The following is a 27,877-nucleotide window of genomic DNA, read 5'->3' as shown; positions in this document are numbered from 1 at the left end:
TCACTACCTGCCCTAAGATGTATTCCCTTACCACTTCCAGTGTCTCGCTACCTATCGTAAACTGCTGTTCTCTTCCGAGACTGTTAAACATTACTTTAGTTTTCTGCAGATTAATTTTTAAACCCACCCTTCTGTTTTGCCTCTCCAGGTCAGTGAGCATACATTGCAATTGGTCCCCTGAGTTACTAAGCAAGGCAATATCATCAGCGAATCGTAAGTTACTAAGGCATTCTCCATTAACTAACTATTAAGCCGCTATAGATATCTTTCAGTATTTTTTCGTATGGCTCGTCTGCACCCTGATTCCGTAATGCCTCCATGACTCCTGAGGTTTTGACTGAATCAAACGCTTTTTCGTAATCAATGAAAGCTATATATAAGGGTTTTGTTATATTCCGCACATTTCTCTATCACCTGATTGACAGTGTGAACATGGTCTATTGTTGAGTAGCCTTTACGGAATCCTGCCTGGTCCTTTGCTTGACAGAAGTCTAAGGTGTCCCTGATTCTATTTGCGATTACCTTAGTAAATACTTTGTAGGCAACGGACAGTAAGCTGAACGGTCCATAATTTTTCAAGTCTTTGGCGTCCCCTTTCTTATGATTCCGGTACGCTCGAGCTCATGAGGCATTGTGTATACAGGGTGGCCAGTTTTTCTAGAACAATGTGCCCACCATCCTTCAACAAATCTGCTGTTACCTGATCTTCCCCAGCTGCCTTCCCCCTTTGCATAGCTCCCAAGGTTTTCTTTACTTCTTCCGGGTTTACTCGTGGGATTTCAAATTCGTCTAGACTATTCTCTCTCACATTATCGTCGTGGGTGCTACTGGTACTGTATAAATCTCTATAGAACTTCTCAGCCACTTGAACTATCTCATCCATATTAGTAATGATATTACCGGCTTTGTCTCTTAACGCATGCATTTGATTCTTGCCTATTCCTAGTTTCTTCTTCACTGCTGTTAGGCTTCCTCCGTTCCTGAGTGCATTTTCAATTCTATCCATATTACAGTTCCTTATGTCAGTTGTCTTACGGTTGTTGATTAACTTAGAAAGTTCTACCAGTTCTATTCTAGCTGTAGGGTTAGAGGCTTTCATACATTGGCGCTTCTTGATCAAATCTTTCGTCTCCTGCGATAGCTTACTGGTATCCTGTCTAACGGAGTTACCACCGACTTCTACTGCACACTCCTTAATGATGCCCATAAGATTGTCGTTCATTGCTTCAACACTAAGGTCCTCTTCCTGAGTTAAAGCCGAATACCTGTTATGTAGCTTGATCCGGAATTGCTCTAGTTTCCCTCTTACCGTTAACTCATTGATTGGCTTCTTATGTACCAGTTTCTTCCGTTCCCTCCTCAAGTCTAGGCTAATTCGAGTTCTTACCATCCTATGGTCACTGTAGCGCACCTTGCCAAGCACGTCCAGATATTGTATGATGCCAGGTTTAGCGCAGAGTATGCAGTCTATTTCATTTCTAGTCTCGCCATTCGGGCTCCTCCACGTCCACTTTCGGCTTTCCCACTTGCGGAAGAAGGTATCCGTTATCCGCATATTATTCTGTTCTACAAACTCTACTAATAACTCTCCCCTGCTATTCCTAGAGCCTATGCCATATTCCCCCACTGCCCTGTCTCCAGCCTGCTTCTTGCCTACCCTGGCATTGAAGTCGCCCATCAGTATAGTGTATATTGTTTTGACTTTACCCCTCGCCGATTCCACGTCTTCATAGAAGCTTTCGACTTCCTGGTCATCGTGACTGGAAATTAGGGTCGTAGACCTGTACGACCTTCAACTTGCCCTTCTTATTAAGTTTCACAACAAGACCTGCCATCCTCTCGTTAATGCTAAAGTGTTCCTCTATGTTACCAGCTATATCCTTATTAATAAGGAGTCCGACTCCTCGTTCTCGTCCCTTCGTTAAGCTAAGCTTCGGTAGCACAGGACGTGCCCGCTTTTTAGCACTGTATGTGCTTGTTTTGTCCTCCTAACCTCACTGAGCCCTATTATGTCCCATTTACTATCCTGTAATTCCTCCATAACACTGCTAGACTCGCCTCCCTAGACAACGTTCTAACGTTAAACGTTGCCAGGTTCAGATCCCGATGGTGTCCTGTCCGGAGCCAGGGATTCTTAGCACCTTGTGCTGCGTTACAGGTCTGACCGCCGCCGTGGTCAGTTGCTTCGCGGCTGCTGGGGACTGAGGGCTGGGATTTGATTGTTGTATTAATATAGGAAGTTGCAGCCAAGTACTGCACCAGGGTGGCCAATCGTGTTCTGGTGAGAGAGTGCGTTACCGGTTCTGGTAACCGGGATCAGGCCGCACTCGAGGCCTGTTTATGCAAATTTATCAACACGCAGATTTTGTTTTCTTATCCGGTGGAAAATTGCGCGGCACCGCAATTCGAACCACGGTCCTCTTGCACGCGAGGCGGAAACTTTACCTCTTCGCCACCGCAGGATGTTGGGGTTACTTGGGTGCAAAAGGGAGTAGCCTCCTCCACGTCTTCTGGGGGTCAGGAGAGGCGTAATCAGACACGCATTTTGAAGTACATAATTCGCAACAGCTATCAAGAGATCTAAAATAATGTAGCCGCGTCTTCCACCAAGCCACAACTTAATAACTGCGATAACGTAGTACAAATAAATACTAGGAAAGACTGATGGAACCCGACAATGCCTCCTTTTTAACACGCATTGTTCTGAGGCTCGAAAAACAACACATAAACAGTAGCTTAAAAAGATAGTGTGAGCAGCCATATAAAGAGAGCTCGAAGGTGATTAAGCCTGCTGTTGAAGTCCACGGTACACAAAGTTTTCCTGAGATAGTTGGGGGGGAGATTGGGGCGCACTCACTGCCCACCACACTTTTCGCGTCACTCCTCGCGTGAGGAGAGTAGCAGAAGCGTCGCACTATAATTTTCGAAGCGAAGGTTTCCTTGTGAACCCCCCTGCGGGTTCAGAAGGATACCTTTCTTTCCTGGTGAACCCGGAAACATAATCATCTTGAGTAACAGATTAACGCCTCCTTCGCCTGCACCTCACTCCAATAGGCAGCAACGCCAGTGCGTGTTTATTTCGCTACGTAATTTGTAATTCTTCCGTTCTTTGAAGTTGTGTTAACCTGAGTGAAGCTGTGTTATCACCTGATCAGATAGACCAATGTGACGTAGCCTTGAACTTGGTCCTGCCGAGCGTGTGCACGACGTGGTTGTGCATAATGACGCTGCTGTTCTTTTCGTTGCTCATCGTATTCGCGCCGCTCTTGAGGCGTGATAACTGCGCGTAGCTTGCTTTGGGCAGGAACCGCTGCGTCGTGCCTTGCTTGAACGAGATGCAGCTGTGCATACTGACGTTGCTGTTCGGGTCACCGCGCATAGTGTTCACGCTGATCTTCGGGAGTGCTAACTGTGCCTAACCTTTATGTATATCACCCGATAACTTGTGTTTTATTGAGGCGCTTCATAACAGTTGCATGGTTCAAGTAGTGACAGAAATAATCAAGCAGACTACACCCACTGTAGAAGCTGACTACAGCTTCACTTTTATGCGAAGCTGTGGTGGGCCTGCAAGACAAAGCAGCATTTTACGGCAGGAAACGCGCAGCGGATGTCAGCAACGAGCGCACCCCGCCACCGTCCGTGGAGGCGGCGGAGGAATGCGACATAACGCCTCCACCGACAGCAAGGTTTCGCCTAAAGCTTTAGACGCCAGAAAGGCGTCGGGCGAGAGCCCTTGCGCCTAAAACATCTTGTTGGCATAATAAAGTTATGTGCGCAATAGAAGTCCCTAACTTCTCCAACTTTCAAAACCGAACATAAAGGCTGAAAAAGCCATTTACTTTAATAAAGAAATGATGCACTTGAGGGCTTATGTTTGTTGAAGTGACGATATGTTAGTATCGTTTATTTTTTTCTAATTTTGTAATATCGTAGACATTTGTCTGTTTTCCTATGTTGTGCTGCTCGGCAGGAAAGCAACAACAGCGCCCAGCACTAGCCACGGTTAACGACGTCTAAGAGGGCTTGCTAACAAAGACTCACTTAACAAGAACTTCACGACGTGGAACAGATTCACAATGGTCGTGGTTGGCCGTGGCTCTAATGATCACCGATGTACACCTACAGGCCCCCGGCAAATGAAGGTTACCATCGGAGCCGATATTGCGGGTGTACGGCTGTTGCAAGAGCTTTGATCTATAGATCAGGTTTATATGTGACTGAAAATGGCTGTGAAAAACATTGATTGCTTTGTTGTTGTCGTTCTTGATTTTGGAGACGATAGACGACGTCCGCTTAAAGCAGAAGACCAAACGTCCGTAATATATTTTTAGTCGCCGCTTGCTGTTCGTACCACATGTCCTTATTCGTGATGTGCTCGCGGCAGATCTACCGGCAGCCTTTTCAATTAGTCATACGAGGACTTGCAATCGATATCGCAGCATATGCTTTCAGCTATAGGTTGAGTCCTGATGAGGTGATGGGCAGAATCAAAGCAGCGGCAGAGCCGGATTCGCTAGCGCATTCCCAATTAGATCCTAGTAATAGCGGATCCCAAAACACCACTTGCTAAACATTTCTAATGTGTTGTTGGTTATGTTGTCATTGCAGTCTTATCTACAAACTACAGTTTGACTACGCCCCCTCTTCCCACCATTCTTGTGGTTCCTCCTTTTAAAATAAGGTATTTTAATCAATATGTTCTTTCACTTTTACGGCTGCTTAAACAGTTTCCATTCCAAGTACAGCAAGCAAGATGTTTTCAGCGCGTCATTCATTTGTGACAAGTGCGCACAACCCCAAACATTAAAGCAGTAAACCTTGACTTCTCGAACGAAATGTCGCAGACGCATATCCGGGAACAATGCCCTATCATCTTGATTAATCATCGTACTGGCGTCAAATAACGTCATCGTAGGAAGAATGTCAGTATAGTATAAATTCGCAAAGTGCTGACCAAAGAACAGAAGGGCTGCGCAAACATGAAGGCTAAGCTCCTAATTCTTATCGCTCTCGTCGCTGCCTGTGTCTCGGAAACAAAGTATGTAGTAGCAACTTGTCTCTGTGTAACGCCCTATTTCTGCCTGATTTCTGAGTTTGTTTTCTTGTTGTTGTTTTTGTTGTTGTTGTTCGCTTCAGGCGCATCGTCAGTGCCTCGCTCGGGAACACAGCTCGCGGGATCTGTGCCAGACGATTGATCAACAGATCTGCCTGTGTATCACGCAACGTTCTGGCTTGTTAGTTAAACCACCTTACGTATTTGGTGGATGTGCTCGGTAGTGCCTACCCTAACAGAGGTAATGCGCTGTGCGCTTGCCGCACGGAGCGACAACACAGACAACGGTGTCATTACTTTTCTGAGCGAGCGACAAAGTTCTTTGGCAATTACAGAAATGGTGGCTCCTGTGTCTACTAGCGCAACTGCAACCAACTGCATCTGCAGATACTTCAATAACGTTCGTCAGTGAATAGCGAGGAGTTGTGCTGTTCGTCACAGACGCAATTGTTGCCTCGGGAGCTGCGGCGACTAGTTTCTCTGCTTGGTAGGAGTCGCACGAAAATGCATTGGCGAAAGCGAACGGCGTCGCTGAGGTGGCGATCGGCACTCGTGGCCAGGTTTCGCGGTGCGTAGAGAAGTCGGACATGATTCACGAACCGACGACAATAACGGAACTGGAGGTGCGCATGATGACGCAGGTTGGACAGCTCGGGGAAGCCATGAGCGATGGGGACAGAACCGTGCCACGTGATCGGGGATGCCGCAATTGAAGCACATTGGGCGGTTGTCGGGCGTGGGCCATGGTCCAGTGTTGGCTGTTCTCCTGGTGGGAATCGCGGGCGGAAGCGATAGTACAGCGGGCTGTAGTGGCAAAAACGCCGGTGGCACGGTCCGCGCTACAACTTCGGAGTGTGTTATATGCGCAGGCGCGGGCGGCGGTGCACGGGGGTACGGAATAGCCTCAGATTCTTGCTCCTGTATCACTTGTCGCAGGTTTGGAGTCAAAGGTAGCGTAGAACTTAGAACGGCAATGAGCAGAGACGGTTGCCGAACGACTTCGGCACGGTTGAAATCTTTGATCTCACAGAGCAGGGGGCCGTGGGCTGTCAAGCTCGAAACAGAGATATCCTGCGCGGAAGAACGGCGGGTCAGGATACGTTGTTTGCGGAGTTCATCGTAACTCTGACAAAGATCAGCGACTTCGGCGAAAGTTTGCGTGTTTTTCGATAGGAGCAGTTGAAAGGCGTCGTCTTGGATGCACTTCAAAATATGGCGGATCTTATCGGGTTCGGTCATCGGGCGTGCTTGCAAAGGTCGAAGACGTCTTCTATGTAGTTGGTGATGTTCTCACTGGGCTGCTGGGAACGGTTGCGCAAGCGCTCTTCGGTACGAAGCTTTGGCACTGCGGGCCGACCGAAAACTAGCGTGAAGCTCGTCTTGAAATCTAACCAAGTGCGAAGATCACATTCGTGGTTGCGGAACCACTCCTTCGCGACGCGCGTGAGGTAGAAGATCGCGTTGCTCAACTTGAGAGCATCGTCCCACTTGTTGTGGGCACCCACGCGTTCATAGGATGAGAGCCAGCCTTCGATGGAGTTTCTGACGGAGCCGCTGAAGATGTCTGGGTCCCGCTGACGCAGCGAGCCGGAACAAAGAAGGCTGGGCGAGGCCGGTGGCTTGCGTCTTCAGGTATGGTGGGCGGCAACTTCCGACTGCGGAGTTCCAGCGTTGGGGAAAACCTAGCAACCTCCACTAAGACAGGTAAGGTGGTTTAATTAACAAGCCAGAGCGTTGACCGATACACAGGCAGGTATGTTGATCAAGCGTCCGACACCGAGCGCGTGAGCTCTGTTCTCGAGCGAGGCGTTGGCGATGCGCCTGAAGCACACGCCTGTTTTCTTCGCTACGGTGGGTAAATTGTTTGTGTGCGTTCTATGTACTTTATTTATTTGTGCTGCCTAGATTTTGTTCAAAGCGCTTAAAGTTGTAGATATCGCATGCCATATCAAAAAAAACTTTATTACTGCAGCTGGTCTAGCATAAAGCTCAGCATAACGCATTAGCATGAGTTATCTGGCAACGATTGATAAAGTTCGCCGCCATGGCTTAGAAACTGTGCGCAAGGGAATTCCCAACAATAAGAGCTTTGGATGCAGGAAAAGAAGCGAAGTATGCTTCTTGAATGAAATGGGGGTAAATAAAACACAACCGAGCATTGTATACAAAAAAGAAGTAATACCAAAAATATCGCGAATATTACAAAAGCTTTACCCCGTGTTCGCGTTAAGGCTGAGTGGGTTAGAATTATTTTCATTCACTTGGTGTCAGCATTAGTTGATGAATGTAAGAAAATAATACATGTTTGTATTTTATGGAAGAATATAAGATGGTTTTTAATCATTTAAATAATGTCAAGTTTCAGATACCGGGTGGTCTAAGCGCTACAGTGTAAGATAATTCAATGGTGTTATTGCAGACATTTTGACTGTGGTAATGACTGAGACTTACGAGCAGCAAGAACTTTCGCCATTCTTTATGACAGCCCATACGGTAATAATACCCGAAACCGATGTCCGTCGAGATTACGTATTGTTAGTTTGCCTAGAATATTTTAAGTTTTCTAATAGCTCTCTACAAGGACAGAGAGATGAGCATTTATTAAAGGAAATGCAGAGTGGTTCACCTAAGGTAATACCCTTTACCGTGCAATTCTGCTTAGAGGGAAGGGAAACGGTAGAAAAATAGGAGTGCGGGGAGTGATAATGGGGATACATTGTATGATGCGATCATCAGGGTAACGTTCTTGTTCAAATGGTCTGTGGAAAGCCTTGAGTCTCGGACAGTGCTAATTAAAAATTCTAAGTATTATTGAGATTAGGCGCCAAGAGAATCAACATATTAATGAAAAAATTACTTGTTTCGCTTGATCCTGCTCAATAAAGGGAAAATCAAAACTGACAAATACACACACGCCATGGTCACTCCTGTTTTAACATATATGAAACTCAATGTTGCCAGGCTGCAAGTATAGCTTCAGAAGGCATACGATGGCGTGCTGGACGATGATGATGAATGTGGTGTTTTGTGAAGCAAGGGCCAAGTACAGATTCTGCACTGGACGACTTGCTTTTGTTTATACTTGACCACGCGAATTTTTGCGCACTGATTAGATAGGTTGGTAATAAAATAAAAATAGGCTTAATAAATAAATAAAAGAAAATACGTTTAGGAAGGCTGGTAACTAAAGAAATGAATGCATCAGCGACTACCTGTTCCGCGATCTATGAGACAGCAATGCCTTTGTCGCCTTCCTGATTTGTTTTTTAATGCGTAAGCATCTTTTGGCGAGCACCCCTGCAAGATTAGTCCGTCCTGTGCCGCCTTTATCTGTAAAATAAATGCATAATTGCACAAGTTCACGCATGTAATCGTTATAATAGTGTAATAGTCGATGATAGGTAGCATTAGATAAAAATCTGACCAGGATTCGAAGCATGGACGGAAGCGTAAGCAAGCTTTCTTTAGTGGGTACCCCAGCAAAATCTGTTTTTCTCGCAAAGGCTCATATCTGCAAAATAAGGGCACACTTCGTCAGTTTAACACATCAAATCGTTATAATAGTGCAATACTAGATTATTGGTAGCGTTAGAAAACAAATCGCTTCTTACCGGGATTCAAACCATGAACCGCATCGCGGCGAACAGAATGTCTCTGTGCGCTGCATTGCATTCATGAGAGTGAAAGCTGCTTTGGCCTCACTTTATATGACATCTAGTGCAAGTCAAAAGTATTTCAAGGGATGTTTCCCTGTTTCCAAAGTTTCCTCGAGTCGTACAGTAATGCGTAAGCATTCTTTGATGAGTAGCCCAGCAAAATATGTCCGTACCGTGACGCCTGATATCTGCAAAATAAATGCATCTTTGGCCAAGTTAACACATGTAATTGTTATAACAGTGTATTTGTGAAATTATTTGTAGCGTTGGTAGGAAAACTGGCTGCGTCGCCATCACGGCGTCAAGGTCGGAACAAAACCGTAAAATACAAAATAAAATAAAGCATGCTGCGGTGAGGAAATAAATTCATTGTGACGACGTCTCGGCTCAGTTCATCCGAGATATCTGCCAAATAAATACATAATTCTTCAAGTCAAGGCATGTAATCCTTATAACAGTGTAATATTAGATGATGGTAAAGATGAGTAGACCCGCCGTGGTTGCTCAGTGGCTATGGTGTTGGGCTGCTGAGCACGAGTTTGCGGGATCAAATCCCGGCCACGGCGGCCGCATTTCGAAGGGGGCGAAATGCGAAAACACCCGTGTACTTAGATTTAGGCGCACGTTAAAGAACCCCAGGTGGTCGAAATCTCCGGCGCCCTTCACTACGGCGTGCGTCATAATCAGAAAGTGGTTTTGGCACGTAAAACCCCATAATTTAATTAAAGACGAGTAGACGTGGATAGGCTGGCTATATAAGTAAGCAAAAGTGACGTAGCAGCTGAGCCAAAGAATGCTTACGCATTACTAGACCATTTTATGCATTTGTGTACTAGTTTCTTGACATATTTTATCTAATAATTAGCATAAACAACAAGTTAATAAGCTTTATTATATACATAAAATCCAAGTCAGCACTTTGGTTCGCGCTGATTACATCGCAGTTTTTAGTACTGATTGATGAAATTTTAATGGGTATCATCAATGCTGTTAAATCTTCTTGCCAAGCACGCAGCAGATCCGTAAACTGGAAAATGAGGCCTGGGTTTTGCGCTAGAAATATGGCGACACAGTGAGAATCTTCATGACCAGTCAATGGCAGCAATCACAAAAAGAAGTCGCAGTTTCGTCAAAAAGGAGAAGCATCGATTGCGACAGCAAATTAGCAGAAAGCCATATGAAGTAAGAATAGTACTATTATCGACCACATCAACTTGTAAAGATTCACTTTTTATCTAAATTAATAAGCATGGTGTCAGCGCGCACAGCAAGCACGAGCACATCACACTGGATGACCGCAGACACTCACTGTAAAAACGCTGGCGTGAGGAAACGCGGCAGCAGCAGCAAGCGAAGTCATCTTCGTGCTGTCTATGGCTTCAACGCAAAGTGATCGCCGAGAACACACAGCACGCACAAAGCTAAGAGCCGCTGACGCACCAAGACTCTGACCCCAGATGCACAGTCGCAGCCGGAGTTCAGAGAATATACACGCTAATACATACGAGACATACGAGGCTTTATCGTTAGATCAGTAGGCAGCAGCGTTGTGAGATGTAAATTTTTTTCCACTATCGACAAGAACTGCACCACGGGCGGCGCTGCTGCGCCGGCGTCGAGAGCGCCGCATGCGGGGCGAAATTCAACTAGCGGGTGGTACGCCTCTCCCACCTCTCGTTCGCACCGCCTTGATTGCCTCTTGCACTGCGCGTGTTTGGGAACGTTTCATACCGCGCGCGGTGTGTGCCTAAGTGCGTGTGCGTGGACGTTTTATTCCAAGGACGACGTACACGCTTCTATTTGCCTTTAAGAAGATCGGTACGCTTGACGATAATTTTTCTGGATGCAATGCGGCGAAATGGCAGCGTCTGCTTAGCCATGTAAGTGACGCTGAGCAGGTAATTGGAAACGACGTCGTATGTGCCGCCAGAAAAATCTTCGGCACATAAGATTCGTATGAGCTAGTCATTCTTGCAGTTTACCACAAAATGTTTGCTGCAGATCCGTGCTGTGTCTGATGGCGACAACGGACTTCCATCGACACTGCGCGGAAATAAACAAAATATATCGCCGCATAGCACAAGTACGACATTTGCACACAACTAGTACTTTCCCTACAATGTAGAATACAGGCAGCAATGTAAATAGCTTGGCCATTTTTTTAACAGTGCTCAAGAGACGGAAGTTGAACGTATTAGTAATTATTTCTGCTTCAGCAATGCCGGCGCGACCAAGACGCGGGCATGTATCGTCCAGTAACTCGATCGATCGGTGCAGGGGTTATGCAGAAAAGAACATCGGTCAGGTGCAATGCATCGTGCACATACTCAATTTCTCGGCACGCGTGAACCTTGGCCACTGCTAGCGCATGCAACAGATGTGGTTTCCATTCTTGGGCAGCGCACACACAAACGAAACACGAGAAAGAACACACGACAAGCGCTGGTCGAGCAAATGAAAGTTTTTATATGAATAAAAGAATTATATACCAAGTAATCATGAAATTCATGTGGGTTACACATAACTACCGTCATAATCTCACGAGTGATCAATGAACGAGCTCGCTTCGTTTGCCAGTTGTTTACTTCGTTCGGCGCACCGCAGTAATCCCATGTGTGTCATCTGCTTTTTTCGTACCATTTCCTTGCGAATCGGCAGAAATTCACTGGTGGCATCAACCCTTTCGTGTTTAAATTGCTGTCGTGGCAGCTAACAACACAATAATAATTTCTGTTCATCCGAAGAGGCGCCGTCGCAAACAAGAGACGTTTTGCGCGCAGCGCCAAGTAAACGCGGGCGCGACCGTGAAGGAAAGCGGCGGGAGCCTACACCCGTTGGAGGTCAAATCGTTCCGCCAGGGGAGAAACGAGCGCTGGTGTCTAGGATGAAACTTGGCGTGCGGACGTCTATTGACCACTTATTTTAACGTTATTCAAAAGGCCCGCAAAGAGGCGAGACAGCAACCTGAAGATCTACCGAGAGCAACGTTTCTTTTATGAGGCAAGCTATTATTGTAGAACAGGATTGTCAGCACATTTCCAGAAATTGCAAGAAAAAGCATCATGTCACTCTAGATAATTATGCCATTCGAACACGCGCAATTTTCATCATCTCAAGACTTTTGCTAGTGAAAATACAATATCTCTCTTATGTGCGACCTGTACACCTACTATTTTACACAGGCAGCATTTAAAAAATTGAAAATACAAGCTCGATAAGGAATGTAAACGTGCCGGCCTGAGAAAATTCTCCATGTTAAAAAACCACGCACAATAACTTCCATAATGCGATGTAACCTAATCCATAAGCAAGGCAGCTACCATGCATAATTTTGTACGCAAAATTAAAAATTCTTGCCGCCTGCGGGGCCCGCCGGGGACCTTCTCCATCGGCGTCGCCACCGCTGGGAGGCGGCTCTCAAAAGTTCAGAGTTGGCAGACCAGCTCTGGGCCGTCCGGCAAGCCAAAGATGCCACCCGAGTCCAAGGACTTGGAGCCGCCACCTGAGGCCACCACAACGAAACTGCCGGCCATTCATTAATAAAGTTTCTTCTCTCTCGCTCTCTCTGCCGCTTACGACTGAAAGCTCTTAAAAGCCTTCGCTCGTGAAATAAATAGTCTAAATATCAGCAGTCAAGCCCCCTCTGGCTGAACCGTAAACATGATATGCTAGTGAAAAAAATAGAGACATTGCAAAAAGCTTCCACAGTGAGCTACTCGGGCCTGATGCTGGCTTTTCGTCAGGCTGCACGGATCTTGCTCGTGGTCCTTACTCTTTGCATCGTTGCGCAATGGCACACTAAATAAAGAAATTCGCTTTAAATCATATGTGAAATGGTCTAGTCTTTGTCCCTAAACCTAATCACTATTCTTGGTCGAAAGAAAATCTTTTCATTCTACGCAGGTCACGAATTACGCATTGGTGAAACTGAACCTTCTTGGACCTGAGGAGCAGCCGGTACAATGTATTTGCTGGCTCATGAAAGAAGTTCACTTTCACCACCCACCCCAGTTTTGAAATAACCGATGGTATTATATCTTTGAACACCGAGCGAATAGTTTTGATTTGTTAACACTTAGGTGCCAGCTGGTATGTCGATAGCTTCGCAATCGCGCGCATACATCGTTTTCCAATTAAAAATGTGGTGTCAAGATTCAATTGACAAACGCGTAATCCTACACTTATGACGTTGTGTTAACTAGCATCGCTGGTAATAACCTTGTAATAAGCTTGGCACTTAAATTTTGTTCAATATCGGTAAAGAATGATTCGACCCCTAAATCAGCTCGTCTAAAAACAGTTTGTACATGCAGCCGATAACAAGGTTAAAATAAAGACAAATTTCTCCAAGAATTCGGTATTCTATCCTACGATCCAAAGGTACAACGACATTGTTTTAAGGCGAAAGCCTTAAGGGGCTCGTCGCAATGGCTGTTACCCGAAAAAAGCGGCGCCTGCTCCACTGTCAAATGTTATCAGGAATGGCTCATACCCCCTTAAGAAAGCAAAGATGCAATGACAGAATATGAATGAACAAACGAAAGAAAGAAAGAACTAACAAAAGCACGAAAAATGAAAAAACGAACAAGGAAATAAAGAACGGAAGAAATTAAAGGACAGAAAGCCGGAAAGAAAGAAAGAATGAACGAACGAGAGCGAAAGAAGGAAGAAGGAAAGGAAGGCAGGTTAACAGGACTCAGTCCAGTTGTCTACCGTACACGTGGCGAAGGGAAGCGAAGTGAAAGACAGAGAGAGAGAGAAGACATGAATCTGCATCGCATCTTCACACGCACTAAGTTAGGTGCAGCATATCTACAGTCAGGTACTCAAGGCTGTTGCCTTCCCGTACTGAAGAAGCGCTCGAATGGATTTCTGAACTGATGAAATGTGATGCCATGGCTCAGAAGATGAATGATGGTCTCTTCACACTTGCACTTAGCGCACATCGGTGAGTCAACCATTCCAATACGATAGTTACAGGAGTACGTGGATGTTACTCCTACCAACAGTCGACACAGCAGGGCTGCGACACGTCGTGCGTGGTTTGATCTTAATTTCAGTTTCGGTGATGGGTCGAGGCTGTATAATCGACGGTTAGAGTTCCGCGATGTATGCCAATAACTCAACGTTACATTACGCGTGAAGTTTCGAAGCTCTCTTGCAGCGTCTACTCTCCATAAAGGTATAAGGAGTGTCGATGCTGCAGTCTGGGCACGTCGAGCAGCGTACGCGGCGAAGTGATTACCAAAAATGCGACAATGTCCCGGCAGTCGCTGAAAGATCATATGATGTCTTCGTTCACAAGCGAAATGGTAAATTTCGTTGACTTGAGACGCCATCTGGTCGTAATTACCACGCCGTAAACCTTAATAAGAGGTACAAAATGAAGGTCGTACAGGCTTACGCCCCTACATCCAGTCATGATGACCAGGAAGTCGAAAGCTTCGATGAAGACGTGGAATCGGCGATGGGTAGAGTTAAAACTAAATACACTATACTAATGGGTGACTTTAATGCCAAGGTAGGCAAGAAGCAGGCTGGAGACGAGGCAGTGGGAGAATATGGCATAGGCACTAGGAATAACAGGGGAGAGTTATTAGTAGAGTTTGCGGAACAGAATAATATGAGGATAATGAATACCTTCTTCCGCAAGCGGGATAGCCGAAAGTGGACGTAGAGGAGCCCGAACGGCGAGACTAGAAATGAAATAGACTTCATACTCTGCGCTAACCTTGGCATCATGCAAGATGTGGACGTGCTCGGCAAGGTGCGCTGCAGTGACCACAGGATGGTAAGAACTCGAATTAGCCTAGACCTGAGCAGGGAACGGAAGAAACTGGCATATAAGAAGCCGATTAATGAGTTAGCGGTAAGAGGTAAATTAGAGGAATTCCAGATCAAGCTACAGAACAGGTATTCGGCTTTAACTCAGGAAGAGGACCTTAATGTTGAAGCAATGAACGACAATCTTGTGGGTATCATTAAGGAGTGTGCATGGAAGTCGGTGGTAACTCCATTAGGCAGGATACCAGCAAACTATTGCAGGAGACGAAAGATCTGATCAAGAAACGCCAGTGTATGAAAGCCTCTAACCCTACAGCTAGAATAGAACTGGCAGAACTTTCGAAGTTAATCAACAAGCGTAAGACAGCTGACATAAGGAAGTATAATATGGATAGGATAGAACATACTCTCAGGAACGGAGGAAGCCTAAAAACATTGAAGAAGAAACTAGGAATTGGCAAGAATCAGATGTATGCGTTAAGAGACAAAGCCGGCAATATCACTGCTAATATGGATGAGATAGTTCAAGTGGCTGAGGAGTTCTATAGAGATTTATACAGTACCAGTGGCACCCACGACGATAATTGAAGAGAAAATAGTCTAGACAAATTCGAAATCCCAAATGTAACGCCGGAAGAAGTAAAGAAAGCCTTGGGAGATATGCAAAATGGGAAGGAAGCTGGGGAGGATCAGGTAACAGCAGATTTGTTGAAGCATGGTGGACAGATTGTTCTAGAGAAACTGGCCACCCTGTATACGCAATGTCTCATGACTTCGAGCGTACCGGAATCTTGGAAGAACGCTAACATAATCCCAATTCATAAGAAAGGAGACGCCAAACACTTGAAAAATTATAGACCCATCAGCTTACTGTCCGTTGCCTACAAACTATTTACTAAGGTAATCACAAATAGAATCAGTAACCCCTTAGACTTCTGTCATGAAAAGGACCAGGCAGGATTCCGTAAAGGCTACTCAACAATAGATCATATTCACACTATCAATCAGGTGATAGAGAAATGGGCGGAATATAACCAACCCTTATATATAGCTTTCATTGATTACGAGAAAGCGTTTGATTCTGTCGAAACCTCGGCAGTCATGGAGGCATTACGGAATCAGGGTGTAGACGAGCCGTATGTAAAAATACTGAAAGATATTTATAGCGGCTCCACAGCCACCGTAGTCCTCCATAAAGCAAGCAACAAAATCCCAATACAGAAAGGCGTCAGGCAGGGAGATACGATCTCTCCAATGCTATTCACAGTGCGTTTACAGGAGGTATTCAGAGATCTGGAGTGGGAAGAATTGGGAATAAAAGTTAATGGAGAATACCTTAGTAACTTGCGATTCGCTGATGATATTGCTTTGCTTAGTAACTCGGGGACCAATTGCAATTCATGCTCACTGACCTGGAGAGGCAAAGAAGAAGAGTGGGTCTAAAAATTAACCTGCAGAAAACTAAAGTAATGTCTAACAGTCTCGGAAGAGAACAGCAATTTACAATAGGCAGCGAGGCACTGGAAGTCGTAAGGGAATACACCTACTTAGGGCAGGTAGTGACGGCGGATCTGGATCATGAGACGGAACTAATCAGAAGAATAAGAATGGGCTGGGGTGCGTTTGGCAGGCATCCTCAGATCATGAACAGCAGGTTGCCATTATCCCTCAAGAGAAAAGTATATAATAGCTGTGTCCTACCAGTACTCACCTACGGGGCATAAACCTGGAGGCTTACGAAAAGAGTTCTATTCAAATTGAGGACGACGCAACGAGCTATGGAAAGAAGAATGATAGGTGTAACGCGTGGCAGTTTGGGCTAGTTGGTATGTCATGACTGTTTTAGGCTTGTATCGCAGCTCGGAAGAGCAAAAAAGGAAGGAGGTAGGGGTAATCAAAGTGAACGGAAAACAGAGTGAGCGCTAACTTCCAACTGACGGTTTATTTCGTGACGCAAGACTACTTATACACTCGGCAAACCATATGACATCCTTGGAGGACCGCTTTCAAATTCCAAAGTATTGTTCGTTTGCTAGGCAGTTCTTTTTCCATGTATTCCTTATTCTGTAGCAGAGCGAAGAGCGGCCACTTAGAAACCTGTAGATGTCGTGAAGTGTGAAGTTATAAACTTAACGACGACCGATTGAGATGGAATAACAATGGCGCCCACCGAACTTTCCAAGACCGAGCCGTCCGAGTAAGCATGGATTCGGTTACCGTACGAACAATGCAAAAGTTCGACTGTGATCTGCTTCAGAGCCATGGTGATCAAGCTAGCCTTCTTCACAATTCCTGGAACAGCAGGTTACACAGGAGGCTTTTCAAGCACCAAAAAGGCGTTGGTGTTCTTGTTGCGTGAAAGTATCTCTATGACAAGGTCTACTGGTTAGCTGCAACTGATCCGAAAAACAGTGCTTTGGGTCTTTTCTCAAGCAAGTGAGCGAGGACCTTAGGAACTCTCAATACATTGCGAACATGCACGCGGAAAGCGTCGACAGCTATATAAGTAGTTTTTGGGTGAGCTCTCGCGGTGGCCATTGTTGCTACGGTTGAAGCACATCGAAGTAGCCCCAGATATGTTCGAAGGGGTTGGCCTTGAATGCTCTGTAGGACATACATGTTCGTTTGTTAGCATTGGACTGCGCTGGCGTACTGTATCTCAAGTATCCTAGGAAGAGCGTCCTGTATAGTTGAAGCATAGATGCCACGGATGTTCCCCGTGTTTTACCGCCAAAAACTTTAGCATATGGGCGATAGAAGTAAGCCTCTTCTTCCAGTATGAGATGTGGGGGTTCCATGAAATGTCTCTTTCAATTATAGCGCCCAGGAATCGGCGCGAATTAGCGTATGAAATTGTTCGGTGGTCGATAGAAATGGGATACCAGGTCTCAACAATCACAACACAACAATAAAACCCCGGCCCTCAGTCCCCAGCAGCTGCGAAGCGACTGACCACGGTGGCGGTCACACCTGCGACGCAGCATGGGTGCTGAGAATCCCTGGTGCTGAGGTCTCCTGATGTCATATGGTTTGCCGAGTGTATAAGTAGTCTTGTGTCACGAAATAAACCGTCAGTTGGAAGTTAGCGCTCACTCTTTTTTCTGTTCACTTTGATTACCCCTACCTCCTTCCTTTTTTGCTCTTCCGAGCTGCGCTACAAGCCTAAAACAGATAGGTGTAACGTTAAGGGATAAGAAAAGAGCAGATTGTGTGAGGGAACAAACGCGAGTTAATGAGATCTTAGTTGAAATCAAGAAAAAGAAATCGGCATGGGCAGGACATGTAATGAGGAGGGAAGATAACCGATTGTCATTAAGGGTTACGGACTCGATCCCAAGGGAAGGGAAGCGTAGCAGGGGGCGGCACAAAGTTAGGTGGGCGGATGAGATTAAGAAGTTTGCAGGGACGGCATGGCCACAATTAGTACATGACCGGGGTTGTTGGAAAAGTATGGGAGAGGGCTTCGCCGTGCAGTGGGCGTAACCAGGCTGATGATGATGGTGTTCATGGACTTGCGGGTAAAAGCGACTAAGGCGCACTTATCGGTTGAAATGCTGAGGCCTTGCGCACGCAGGTACGACGATGTCAAGATGGCAACTTTTTGGAACCGTCCACACACCTGGACACTTGTAACTGCCGAAGCCCATATTCCTAAGTCTTCAGCATACATGGGAAGGTTGGCTGTATGTGGTAGAATGCTGGCAAGTCCTAGGATTGCAAGATTTAACAGATTGAGGAGCAGATTTAGTGCTAAAAACCACGCCCTGCGGGACGCCACGACAACTACAGTGGCCAGCGGTTCGACCATGCGCTCTTCGTACGAAGAAGGATATTTTAAATAGATAGCTCCGAACACACCGAAGCACTCGTCCAGAAATTCTATTAATTTCTAGGGAATCAAGGATGGCTTCATGCGCCACGTTATCATAGCGTTTCACATCGATGCGTTTCACATCGACAAAAAGCGCAGCCGATATGCGTTCGAGGCTCGTTATCTCTTGCAAGAATAATGACCCCTCCTTTCATTATTCTTGCATTAATGCACTACCACGTGTGCAACAGGCTTTCGCCTTCACGTGTTACAGGATTGTAACATGCTGCCGAACTTTTAAGTTCATGATAAAGTCATCATCAGTCAAATCACAATTTTTAGGCCTTTTACTTATTCATTCTGACATATAATTTCTTAAAATTTAGATTTCGTATTGCATCTTAAATGATACGCCAACTAATTTAACCATGGTATCATTACTCATAAAGTAGACGGACTCAACCTTGTTTTTAACGTATTGCAAAAAACTGCACTGGAATCGATTTCACCCTAGAAAAGCGTCAGTTCAATACTGTTTTTGATGTCACCTACTTTTCCGTTTTTCTTACCTCTTTGAAGGCAGACATCGCCCCGTATTCACGGAGATTGGCAAAAGTTTGTCCACTGAACAATGCTGGCGATACGCAGTTCGTATAGAAGTACTCACAAATTTCTTTGCAATCAAACCTGCGTGAAATCATAAGCACTTTATTTACAAATAAATTGTTGTCTTTCTTGAAAGAAACAATATGTGAACAAGTTTCAAGGACGGAATTCCAGTTTAGTACACAAGCACAAGTAACTCAACTTGCACATAAGATCACCCTTCATTGTCATTTACTGAGTCACATCGACCCGTCTTTATAATTTTTTTCTAAAACCTTCAGCCTTCGCATTTTTCACACCTTCTGACCAAACCTAACACGAAGCTAAATAACTTTTTCCTAGTTTCCTGGGTTTATTCCAACTTTTATAATCCATCCATCAGAGGTGCTGAATTTGTCTTGTATAGCCTCGTCTGTTCTTGATGTTACCATGGTGGTTTCGGCGGCGTAAGCGTGCCTCGACCGTCAGATCAGGACACGGAGAACGTGCACAGTGCCTTCACAGACCAGAGCGTCTAACTTTTCAGACGCCACGAAACTCTCTTTTCACATTCCGTACGCCGCAATTTCAAGGTTTGCGTACGTGCTCCTCAATATCGTTGAGCGACAGCCCGTACCCTCAGCCGAGAAAGTTTGGCCGCCAATCACAAGGAATGTTAAAGCACCAAAGAAAGGTTCTTGCGGTAAAGCTAAAATAATGCTTCCAGAACAATTACATAAAGTGGCGATATTCGCCAGTCCCTCCCACGCCTCAGCCGCGCCCCCTTAGTTAGATACACGAGCATCGTTGAGTGCTGTGGATACACATATCCTCTCCAAGGGGGGCAGTACCTACTTCAGTTGAAGGAAAGGCAAGCATTCCTAACCACAGCAGCATTTAGGTGACGGAAATATACAGCATACAGTGACGTTGTTTCTGCCACAAAAAAAAAAAAAACAGCCACGCTAGTAGAACTTTCAATGGCGGTGATCATTGCGACATTCAGCGGCCTATTGTTCCAGCTTCAAGGTGTGGCATTTTTCGTATCAACGCTAGTTCTGGCTTCTGAAACACAGCTTTACCTGCCTCTAGGATTTGGTGCAGTGCGGGTGCGCGTAGCACTGGCATGGCGGTCTGCAGTGCAAGGCAGGCGTCCGCAGCTGCCTGGTGTATATGCACATGAGACCAGCACTCAGCTGCGACGGGTATCTTGATCTTTGCCTCGTCCTTGTATAGGTGTAGTTTCGCATGTCCACATCTCAAATTTATAGCTGAGCGCACGGTTCGTGCCACATAATTGGTACAAAGATCAGATTGGAATGAAAGCCCCGATAATATGTCAGTACTTGGCGCAGTATCGATTCACAATGTTTTGCATTGGTTTTGTTCGAATTGTTATGAGAACCAGTTTTGCGGCTGAAGATCCATGAAGCATACCGACCACCATCACATATTTTACCATTCCCATTACAGAGGCGGCTGCCTGAAGTATCCAGTGGTGTCAGGAAGGTCTCTGGAAGAAGAGTGCCTGTCCGTCCAAGTAAGTAATGTTTTCGACGGCATGTAACGAGTTTTCTACGGTTTCATTTGCCGCAATCTGTGACTCGCAGCGAGAAGCTCACGTATACGCCATATTTCTACGACTCACACTTCTATTTAAATGTTGCACCCAATATATTTAATAAATAAATATACACTGTGTCATTGTAGGGAAACAATACCAGGCTTTCTCCATTCGGAAAATTGACGACGTTTTAGATAACGGTCCGGCATCTGACCACTTAATTACTCAAAAGGTTTTCTTTTAGTGTAATAGATCCCTTTTACAGTAGCGCTCAATTAACTCCGGTTAATCTCTTTTGGCCATAAATAAGCGGACAAAGTTAATAAAGAAATTTAGCTGATCGCAAATGCAAAGTTTTGGTACGATCATTAGGCTTCGGCAACCTAGCTATAATGACACATATGTTGGTGTAAATAAGATAGTAGCAGGTTATATGTTGTTCGCTCCAATGTTGCTTCTGCATTTCTAAAATATTTCTGTGAGCTACGAAGGTGTGCTGCGATGTTGATGACTAGCAGGCGGGAGTAACAAGAAACAACAAACTGCAATTTTCCACCATCTTTTCAATTTTAGAATACCTAATTACACTGTCCATGCCTCTGTATAAGTTGGATATTGCATATAAAGGTCTAAGATAAGGCACTTGCCCTGATTACATCACCGCAAGCACCTTATATGGTTTTTTACTGACAGTTGTAATTGCTGGGTACAATAAAATTCACAGCTTTCAGCCTGACCGCAAGTTTTGGTGATGAGTGTCGTTTGGTAACATCTTTGCCACTCCGCTAACTAGCCAACATCATAGGTCATCATCATCATCATCATCAGCCTGGTTACGCCCACTGCAGGGCAAAGGCCTCTCCCATACTTCTCCAACAACCCCGGTCATGTACTAATTGCGGCCATGCCGTCCCTGCAAACTTCTTAATCTCATCCGCCCACCTAACTTTCTGCCGCCCCCTGCTACGCTTCCCTTCCCTTGGGATCCAGTCCGTAACCCTTAATGACCATCGGTTATCTTCCCTCCTCATTACATGTCCTGCCCATGCCCATTTCTTTTTCTTGATTTCAACTAAGATGTCATTAACTCGCGTTTGTTCCCTCACCCAATCTGCTCTTTTCTTATCCCTTAACGTTACACCTATCATTCTTCTTTCCATAGCTCGTTGCGTCTTCCTCAATTTGAGTAGAACCCTTTTCGTAAGCCTCCAGGTTTCTGCCCCGTACGTGAGTACTGGTAAGACACAGCTATTATACACTTTTCTCTTGAGGGATAATGGCAACCTGCTGTTCATGATCTGCGAATGCCTGCCAAACGCACCCCAGCCCATTCTTATTCTTCTGATTATTTCACTCTCATGATCTGGATCAGCAGTCACTACCTGTCCTAAGTAGATGTATTCTCTTACCACTTCCAGTGCCTCGCTACCTATCGTAAACTGCTGTTCCCTTCCGAGACTGTTAAACATTACTTTAGTTTTCTGCAGATTAATTTTTAGACCCACTCTTCTGCTTTGCCTCTCCAGGTCAGTGAGCATGCATTGCAATTGGTCCCCTGAGTTACTAAGCAAGGCAATATCATCAGCGAATCGCAAGTTACTAAGGTATTCTCCATTAATTTTTATCCCCAATTCTTCCCAATCCAGGTCTCTGAATACCTCCTGTAAACACGCTGTGAATAGCATTGGAGAGATCGTATCTCCCTGCCTGACGCCTTTCTTTATTGGGATTTTGTTGCTTTCTTTATGGAGGACTACGGTGGCTGTGGAGCCGCTATAGATATTTTTCAGTATTTTTACATACGGCTCGTCTACACCCTGATTCCTTAATGCCTCCATGACTGCTGAGGTTTCGACAGAATCAAACGCTTTCTCATAATCAATGAAAGCTATATATAAGGGTTGGTTATATTCCGCACATTTCTCTATCACCTGATTGATAGTGTGAATATGATCTATTGTTGAGTAGCCTTTACGGAATCCTGCCTGGTCCTTTGCTTGACAGAAGTCTAAGGTGTTCCTGATTCTATTTGCGATTACCTTAGTAAATATTTTGTAGGCAACGGACAGTAAGCTGATCGGTCTATAATTTTTCAAGTCTTTGGCGTCCCCTTTCTTATGGATTAGGATTATGTTAGCGTTCTTCCAAGATTCCGGTACGCTCGACGTCATGAGGCATTGCGTATACAGGGTGGCCAGTTTCTCTAGAACAATCTGCCCACCATCCTTCAACAAATCTGCTGTTACCTGATCCTCCCCAGCTGCCTTCCCCCTTTGCATTTCTCCCAAGGCTTTCTTTACTTCTTCCGGCGTTACCTTTGGGACTTCGAATTCCTCTACACTATTTTCTCTTCCATTATCGTCGTGGGTGCCACTGGTACTGTATAAATCTCTATAGAACTCCTCAGCCACTTGAACTATCTCATCCATATTAGTAATGATATTGCCGGCTTTGTCTCTTAACGCATACATCTGATTCTTGCCAATTTCTAGTTTCTTCTTCACTGTTTTTAGGCTTCCGCCGTTCCTGAGAGCATGTTCAATTCTATCCATATTATACTTCCTTATGTCAGCTGTCTTACGCTTGTTGATTAACTTCGAAAGTTCTGCCAGTTCTATTCTAGCTGTAGGGTTAGAGGCTTTCATACATTGGCGTTTCTTGATCAGATCTTTCGTCGCCTGCGATAGTTTACTGGTATCCTGCCTAATCGAGTTACCACCGACTTCCATTGCACACTTCTTAATGATGCCCACAAGATTGTCGTTCATTGCTTCAACACTAAGGTCCTCTTCCTGAGTTAAAGCCGAATACCTGTTCTGTAGCTTGATCTGGAATTCCTCTATTTTCCCTCTTACCGCTAACTCATTGATCGGCTTCTTATGTACCAGTTTCTTCCGTACCCTCCTCAGGTCTAGGCTAATTCGAGTTCTTACCATCCTGTGGTCACTGCAGCGCACCTTGCCGAGCACGTCCACATCTTGTATGATGCCAGGGTTAGCGCAGAGTATGAAGTCTATTTCATTTCTAGTCTCGCCGTTCGGGCTCCTCCACGTCCACTTTCGGCTATCCCGCTTGCGGAAGAAAGTATTCATTATCCTCATATTATTCTGTTCCGCAAACTCGACTAATAACTCCCCCCTGCTATTCCTAGTGCCTATGCCATATTCCCCCACTGCCTTGTCTCCAGCCTGCTTCTTGCCTACCTTGGCATTAAAGTCGCCCATTAGTATAGTGTATTTGGTTTTCACTCTACCCATCGCCGATTCCACGTCTTCATAGAAGCATTCGACTTCCTGGTCATCATGACTGGATGTAGGGGCGTAGACCTGTACAATCTTCATTTTGTACCTCTTATTAAGTTTAACAACAAGACCTGCCACCCTCTCGTTAATGCTATAGAATTCCTGTATGTTACCAGCTATATTCTTATTAATCAGGAATCCGACTCCTAGTTCTCTTCTTTCCTCTAGGCCGCGGTAGCACAGGACGTGCCCGCTTTTTAGCACTGTATATGCTTCTTTTGGCCTCCTAACTTCACTGAGCCCTATTATATCCCATTTACTGCCCTCTAATTCCTCCAATAGCACTGCTAGACTCGCCTCACTAGATAACGTTCTAGCGTTAAACGTTGCCAGGTTCATATTCCAATGGCGGCCTGTCCGGAGCCAGTGATTCTTAGCACCCTCTGCAGCGTCGCAGGTCTGACCGCCGCCGTGGTCAGTAGCTTCGCAGCTGCTGGGGACTGGGGACTGAGATACATCATAGGTATCTGCATTCAGAAATTCTTAATTTTTGTTGACGGCTTAAAGATTCCTTCACAGTGTCATCTTTGGCGTATTTGGTTATACTAGTAAATTCTAAAGTCACACAAATATCGGGGTGTTGCGAACGTGTCGGGGTCAAAAATTGCACAAGGATAGGATAGGAATAACTTTAATAAAGTGCCGGCAAACGACGATTTAACGCACAAATTTCATCTATTACAGTAGGTGGTACTGATTTGACACGGTGGCTACTTGAAATAGGTTATGAATTGTATGTTACCTAATGCCAATTCGTTATTCACTGTGAAGATTCTTCATGGTATATATACTGAAATTGCCGCATAATACTTTTCGAACATCAAGATTCGCAAAGGAAATCTACGACTCTCAACTTCGTACTCAAATACAGCTATCACGAGATAGGCGTTGACAATCAGAGACCACAATGATAAATCTTAGACACTTTGTTATAAGATCCAGCACAATTATCAACAAAATGAATATTAGACAAAATAGAGCAAGCTATAGATGATTGCATAAGTAGTGTAGGTTCACCACTTCTGCTATATTGTTGCCGAGGAACAGAAAAAAAGGCGTATGCTGATTTCCGGAGCGACTCATCTTGTCGTACCATTGTTTATTAGTCAAACGAAAATACATGTAAGGACCGCACTGAGCAGCGCATGTAAAGCTTTTAACGCGACAGCTAGGCACGTGCACAGGGGGGGGGGGGGGGGGGACGAAAAAAAACCCCGCCCCCTATCCGCCCACGCCACCACTCCTAACACACATTCCTAAAGCGCCGACAAATCAATCTACTCGACAGTCAACATGCTGCTGCCTTTACAGCGAAAGCAGTTTATGACTATCTTGCGTAGTTATTTTCGGCGTCCGTTAACAAAAAAAATCACAACGTGGTTCGATCCTGGTGATGTGCAAAAAGGGTCCCAGATCAATGGCACATACTCCTGTGGACTCGGGAACCTATAACTCGCCCTTTGGAATCTTCGGGATTGGCCCACGTATGCGGGGTGCTTAACGCCTGCTTAACCTCCCCCGCGATTGGGCCCAGTTTCGCGATATCTTCGGTATAGGCCTAAGCATGGGGTGTTCTTAATGCCTGCTTCACCTCCGCCGATGGTCGGCCCGCCATTACACAACCTTCGGGATGGACCCATGTATGCGGGGTGATTAACGCCTGCTTCACCTCCACCTAGATTCGGCCCGGTGCTGCACTACCGTCGGGATGGATCCACGTGTGGGGAGAGCTTAACGCCTGCTTAACTTCCACCGCGGGTTGGCCCGGTATTGCAATATGTTCGGGATCGGCCTGCGTATAGGGAGTCCTTGATGACTGCTGCACCTCCGCCGAGAATCGGCCTGGTGTTGCACTATCTTCGGAATGGACCCACGTATGGGGAGCGCTTAACGCCTGCTTAACTTCCCCGGCGGGCACGCCCGGCATTACAATATCTTCGTGATCGGCCTACGTATGGGGAGTTCTCAATGCCTGCTGCACCTCCGCCGGGGGTCGGCCTGTTGTTGCGCTATCTTTGGGATGGACCCACTTACGGGGAGTGCTTAACGCCTGCTTCACGTTTGCCCCGGGTCGGCACCGCGTTGCATTGCTTTCGGGATTGGCTCGCGTATGCGGGCTGCTTAACGCTTAGTTCACCTCCGCCGCGAGTCGGCCCGGTGTTGCACTATCTTCAGGCCGACCCGCAGCGGAGGTAATGCTTTGCTTTTCGTTTGAGAGCTCGTCAGCTTTCGCTCCCATTCCATCTTCACAGAGCGGAATGGGTGTCAAGTTTCTCACTCCTTTTGGATGGCGGTAGTTATTGGCATCTCCTGGGGTGTGGAGGCCAGTTTTCGCATCGATTCGGTGCCCGCGCAATTAACTCAAGGTAAATTCCGTTGTCACCATGTATTGCAGCAGGCAGGCCGTAGTTCATTGTTTTAAATACAATATTTTATTTTATTTATAACGCCCAACACAATTTTTATGTCACCATCTATTCAACGATCACGCGCATCGCTGTTGCTTCATTAGTTCAACCTTCTTTGTTTAGACTGATCCAGGGGCAGGAAAGGAACTCAGTTCATAGTGAGCTGGTCTGTATGCTGATGGAACGAGTTGCCGCCAGAGAAAATGCCATTTGCGTTTAACTTTTCTTTCGCCTTCATTATTTCCTCGAGTAACGGCTCGCCGCGACTCTGGCAGATGCTCGGAACCATATATCCGCGATATGGGTTAGATAAGGTGGAAAAAAAAATATTGCGAAACAACGTCCATCATCAGCCCTGTAATAACCGTTCAACCTATAAGAAATATGACCCTCACCCCTTACCTTTTCTGGTTCTTCCCTAATTGTACAGCACTTTTCATGCAAAATTGGCAACTGGAAACAAGTGTCGCAAGGAGATGAAAAATTAAGCGATCTACTAAGGGAGAAAGCCAAGGCGACAGCCAAACGGGGATGAAAAGCGTAAATTATTTGTGAAAATATTTATGGATCACCATCTTTTTATTTAATAAGGAAGTAGAGAAAACGCCGCCGGAAGTGCAGAATAATTCTGCGTGTTTTGAATGACTCTTCTACAGTTATCAGTCGAGCCGCCTGACGTAGCCACTTCCCTGCTGTGCTAATAGGGTTTTTTTCTCTAACCTTCCGCTATGGTCGCACTACGTCTAGAACAGCAGCGTCCTCCGTTCTACCCGGTTTTACGGGACTGGTGACCACGCGTCGTTACGCAGCTTCCCAAATAAGAACACGAGTCGGTTTTGGCATTTGCTAGAGCTGTAAAGGAGGGATCCCAAAAAACTGTGGTTGTTCCGCAAATATACATTTCTCTATAATTCTTCCAGAGATAATTCAAATGACGCTACTACAAATCTTCATTTTGCACTTTCGCTAGTTAGCTTGTTCTTGGCAAGTTTCTTCGTTCGCATCTTTCATGCGCGACCCCATTTGATGTGGTTCTTTGCCAAGTAAAGAAGAGGTGTATCTCACAGGCTTATTATAGCTGTGAGATACACGTTATTTCAATTCTCTTTTGCGGGTTTACGCGTCTTTATGACGAATGGTGGGCATTATTCACATTTGTGCTAGTAAATGTACCATCCCTCTCATTTGCATAGAAAAGTTACCTTGGGTTGCCCCCCCGAAATAAATCCTGCAGTCCGTGCCTGACGTAGAGTCGTGGCGCGTGCAGCCGCTGGTAGATAGAAATAGCCATTATTTTGTAATACGCAATCGTATGTATCAAACAAGTAGACGATGTGTCTAAACAATAACGTAACATTCTTTTTTACCTTTGGCCTACAACTCGCATTTGTCTCTTTCAGTGTAATACTACCAACGACTGCGGTCCCATGTGTATGTGTTTAACGGAGAACAGTGACAAAGGAGTCTGCGTATATCTTCCAAGCGGAAAATAATGTATTACAACAAAACAAGCCTGTCACATTTGTGAAGCCGATCCTATGGATTGCTGAAATTGCGCATGCTAATAGAATACGCCGTTATTGCAAAGATTCGACACAGCCAGTTCTGTGCCAAGAAACGGTCAAGAAAGTTTTACCGAAAATTCGGGCTTTTCATGCGAATAGCTCCTACGTTCGACTTAAATAAAATGTGTGCACATTCGGGGTACTTG

The 27,877-nt window shown here is 45.5% G+C and overlaps 1 long non-coding RNA gene across 1 annotated transcript; it reads left to right on the top strand.

The window, feature by feature from the left end:
* Positions 1–4,862: 4,862 nt before the first annotated feature.
* Positions 4,863–27,867, top strand: LOC129386332 (uncharacterized). The gene is made up of 3 exons (XR_008613752.2): positions 4,863–5,041; positions 20,366–20,432; positions 27,567–27,867. It is a non-coding gene; the product is annotated as an uncharacterized lncRNA (long non-coding RNA).
* Positions 27,868–27,877: the final 10 nt, after the last annotated feature.

This window comes from Dermacentor andersoni, chromosome 3 (assembly GCF_023375885.2).
Source record: "Dermacentor andersoni chromosome 3, qqDerAnde1_hic_scaffold, whole genome shotgun sequence".
Classification (NCBI taxonomy): Eukaryota; Metazoa; Arthropoda; class Arachnida; order Ixodida; family Ixodidae; genus Dermacentor; species Dermacentor andersoni.
Note: the sequence above shows the minus strand (reverse complement) of the source record. Positions and strands in the feature narration are given on the sequence as shown.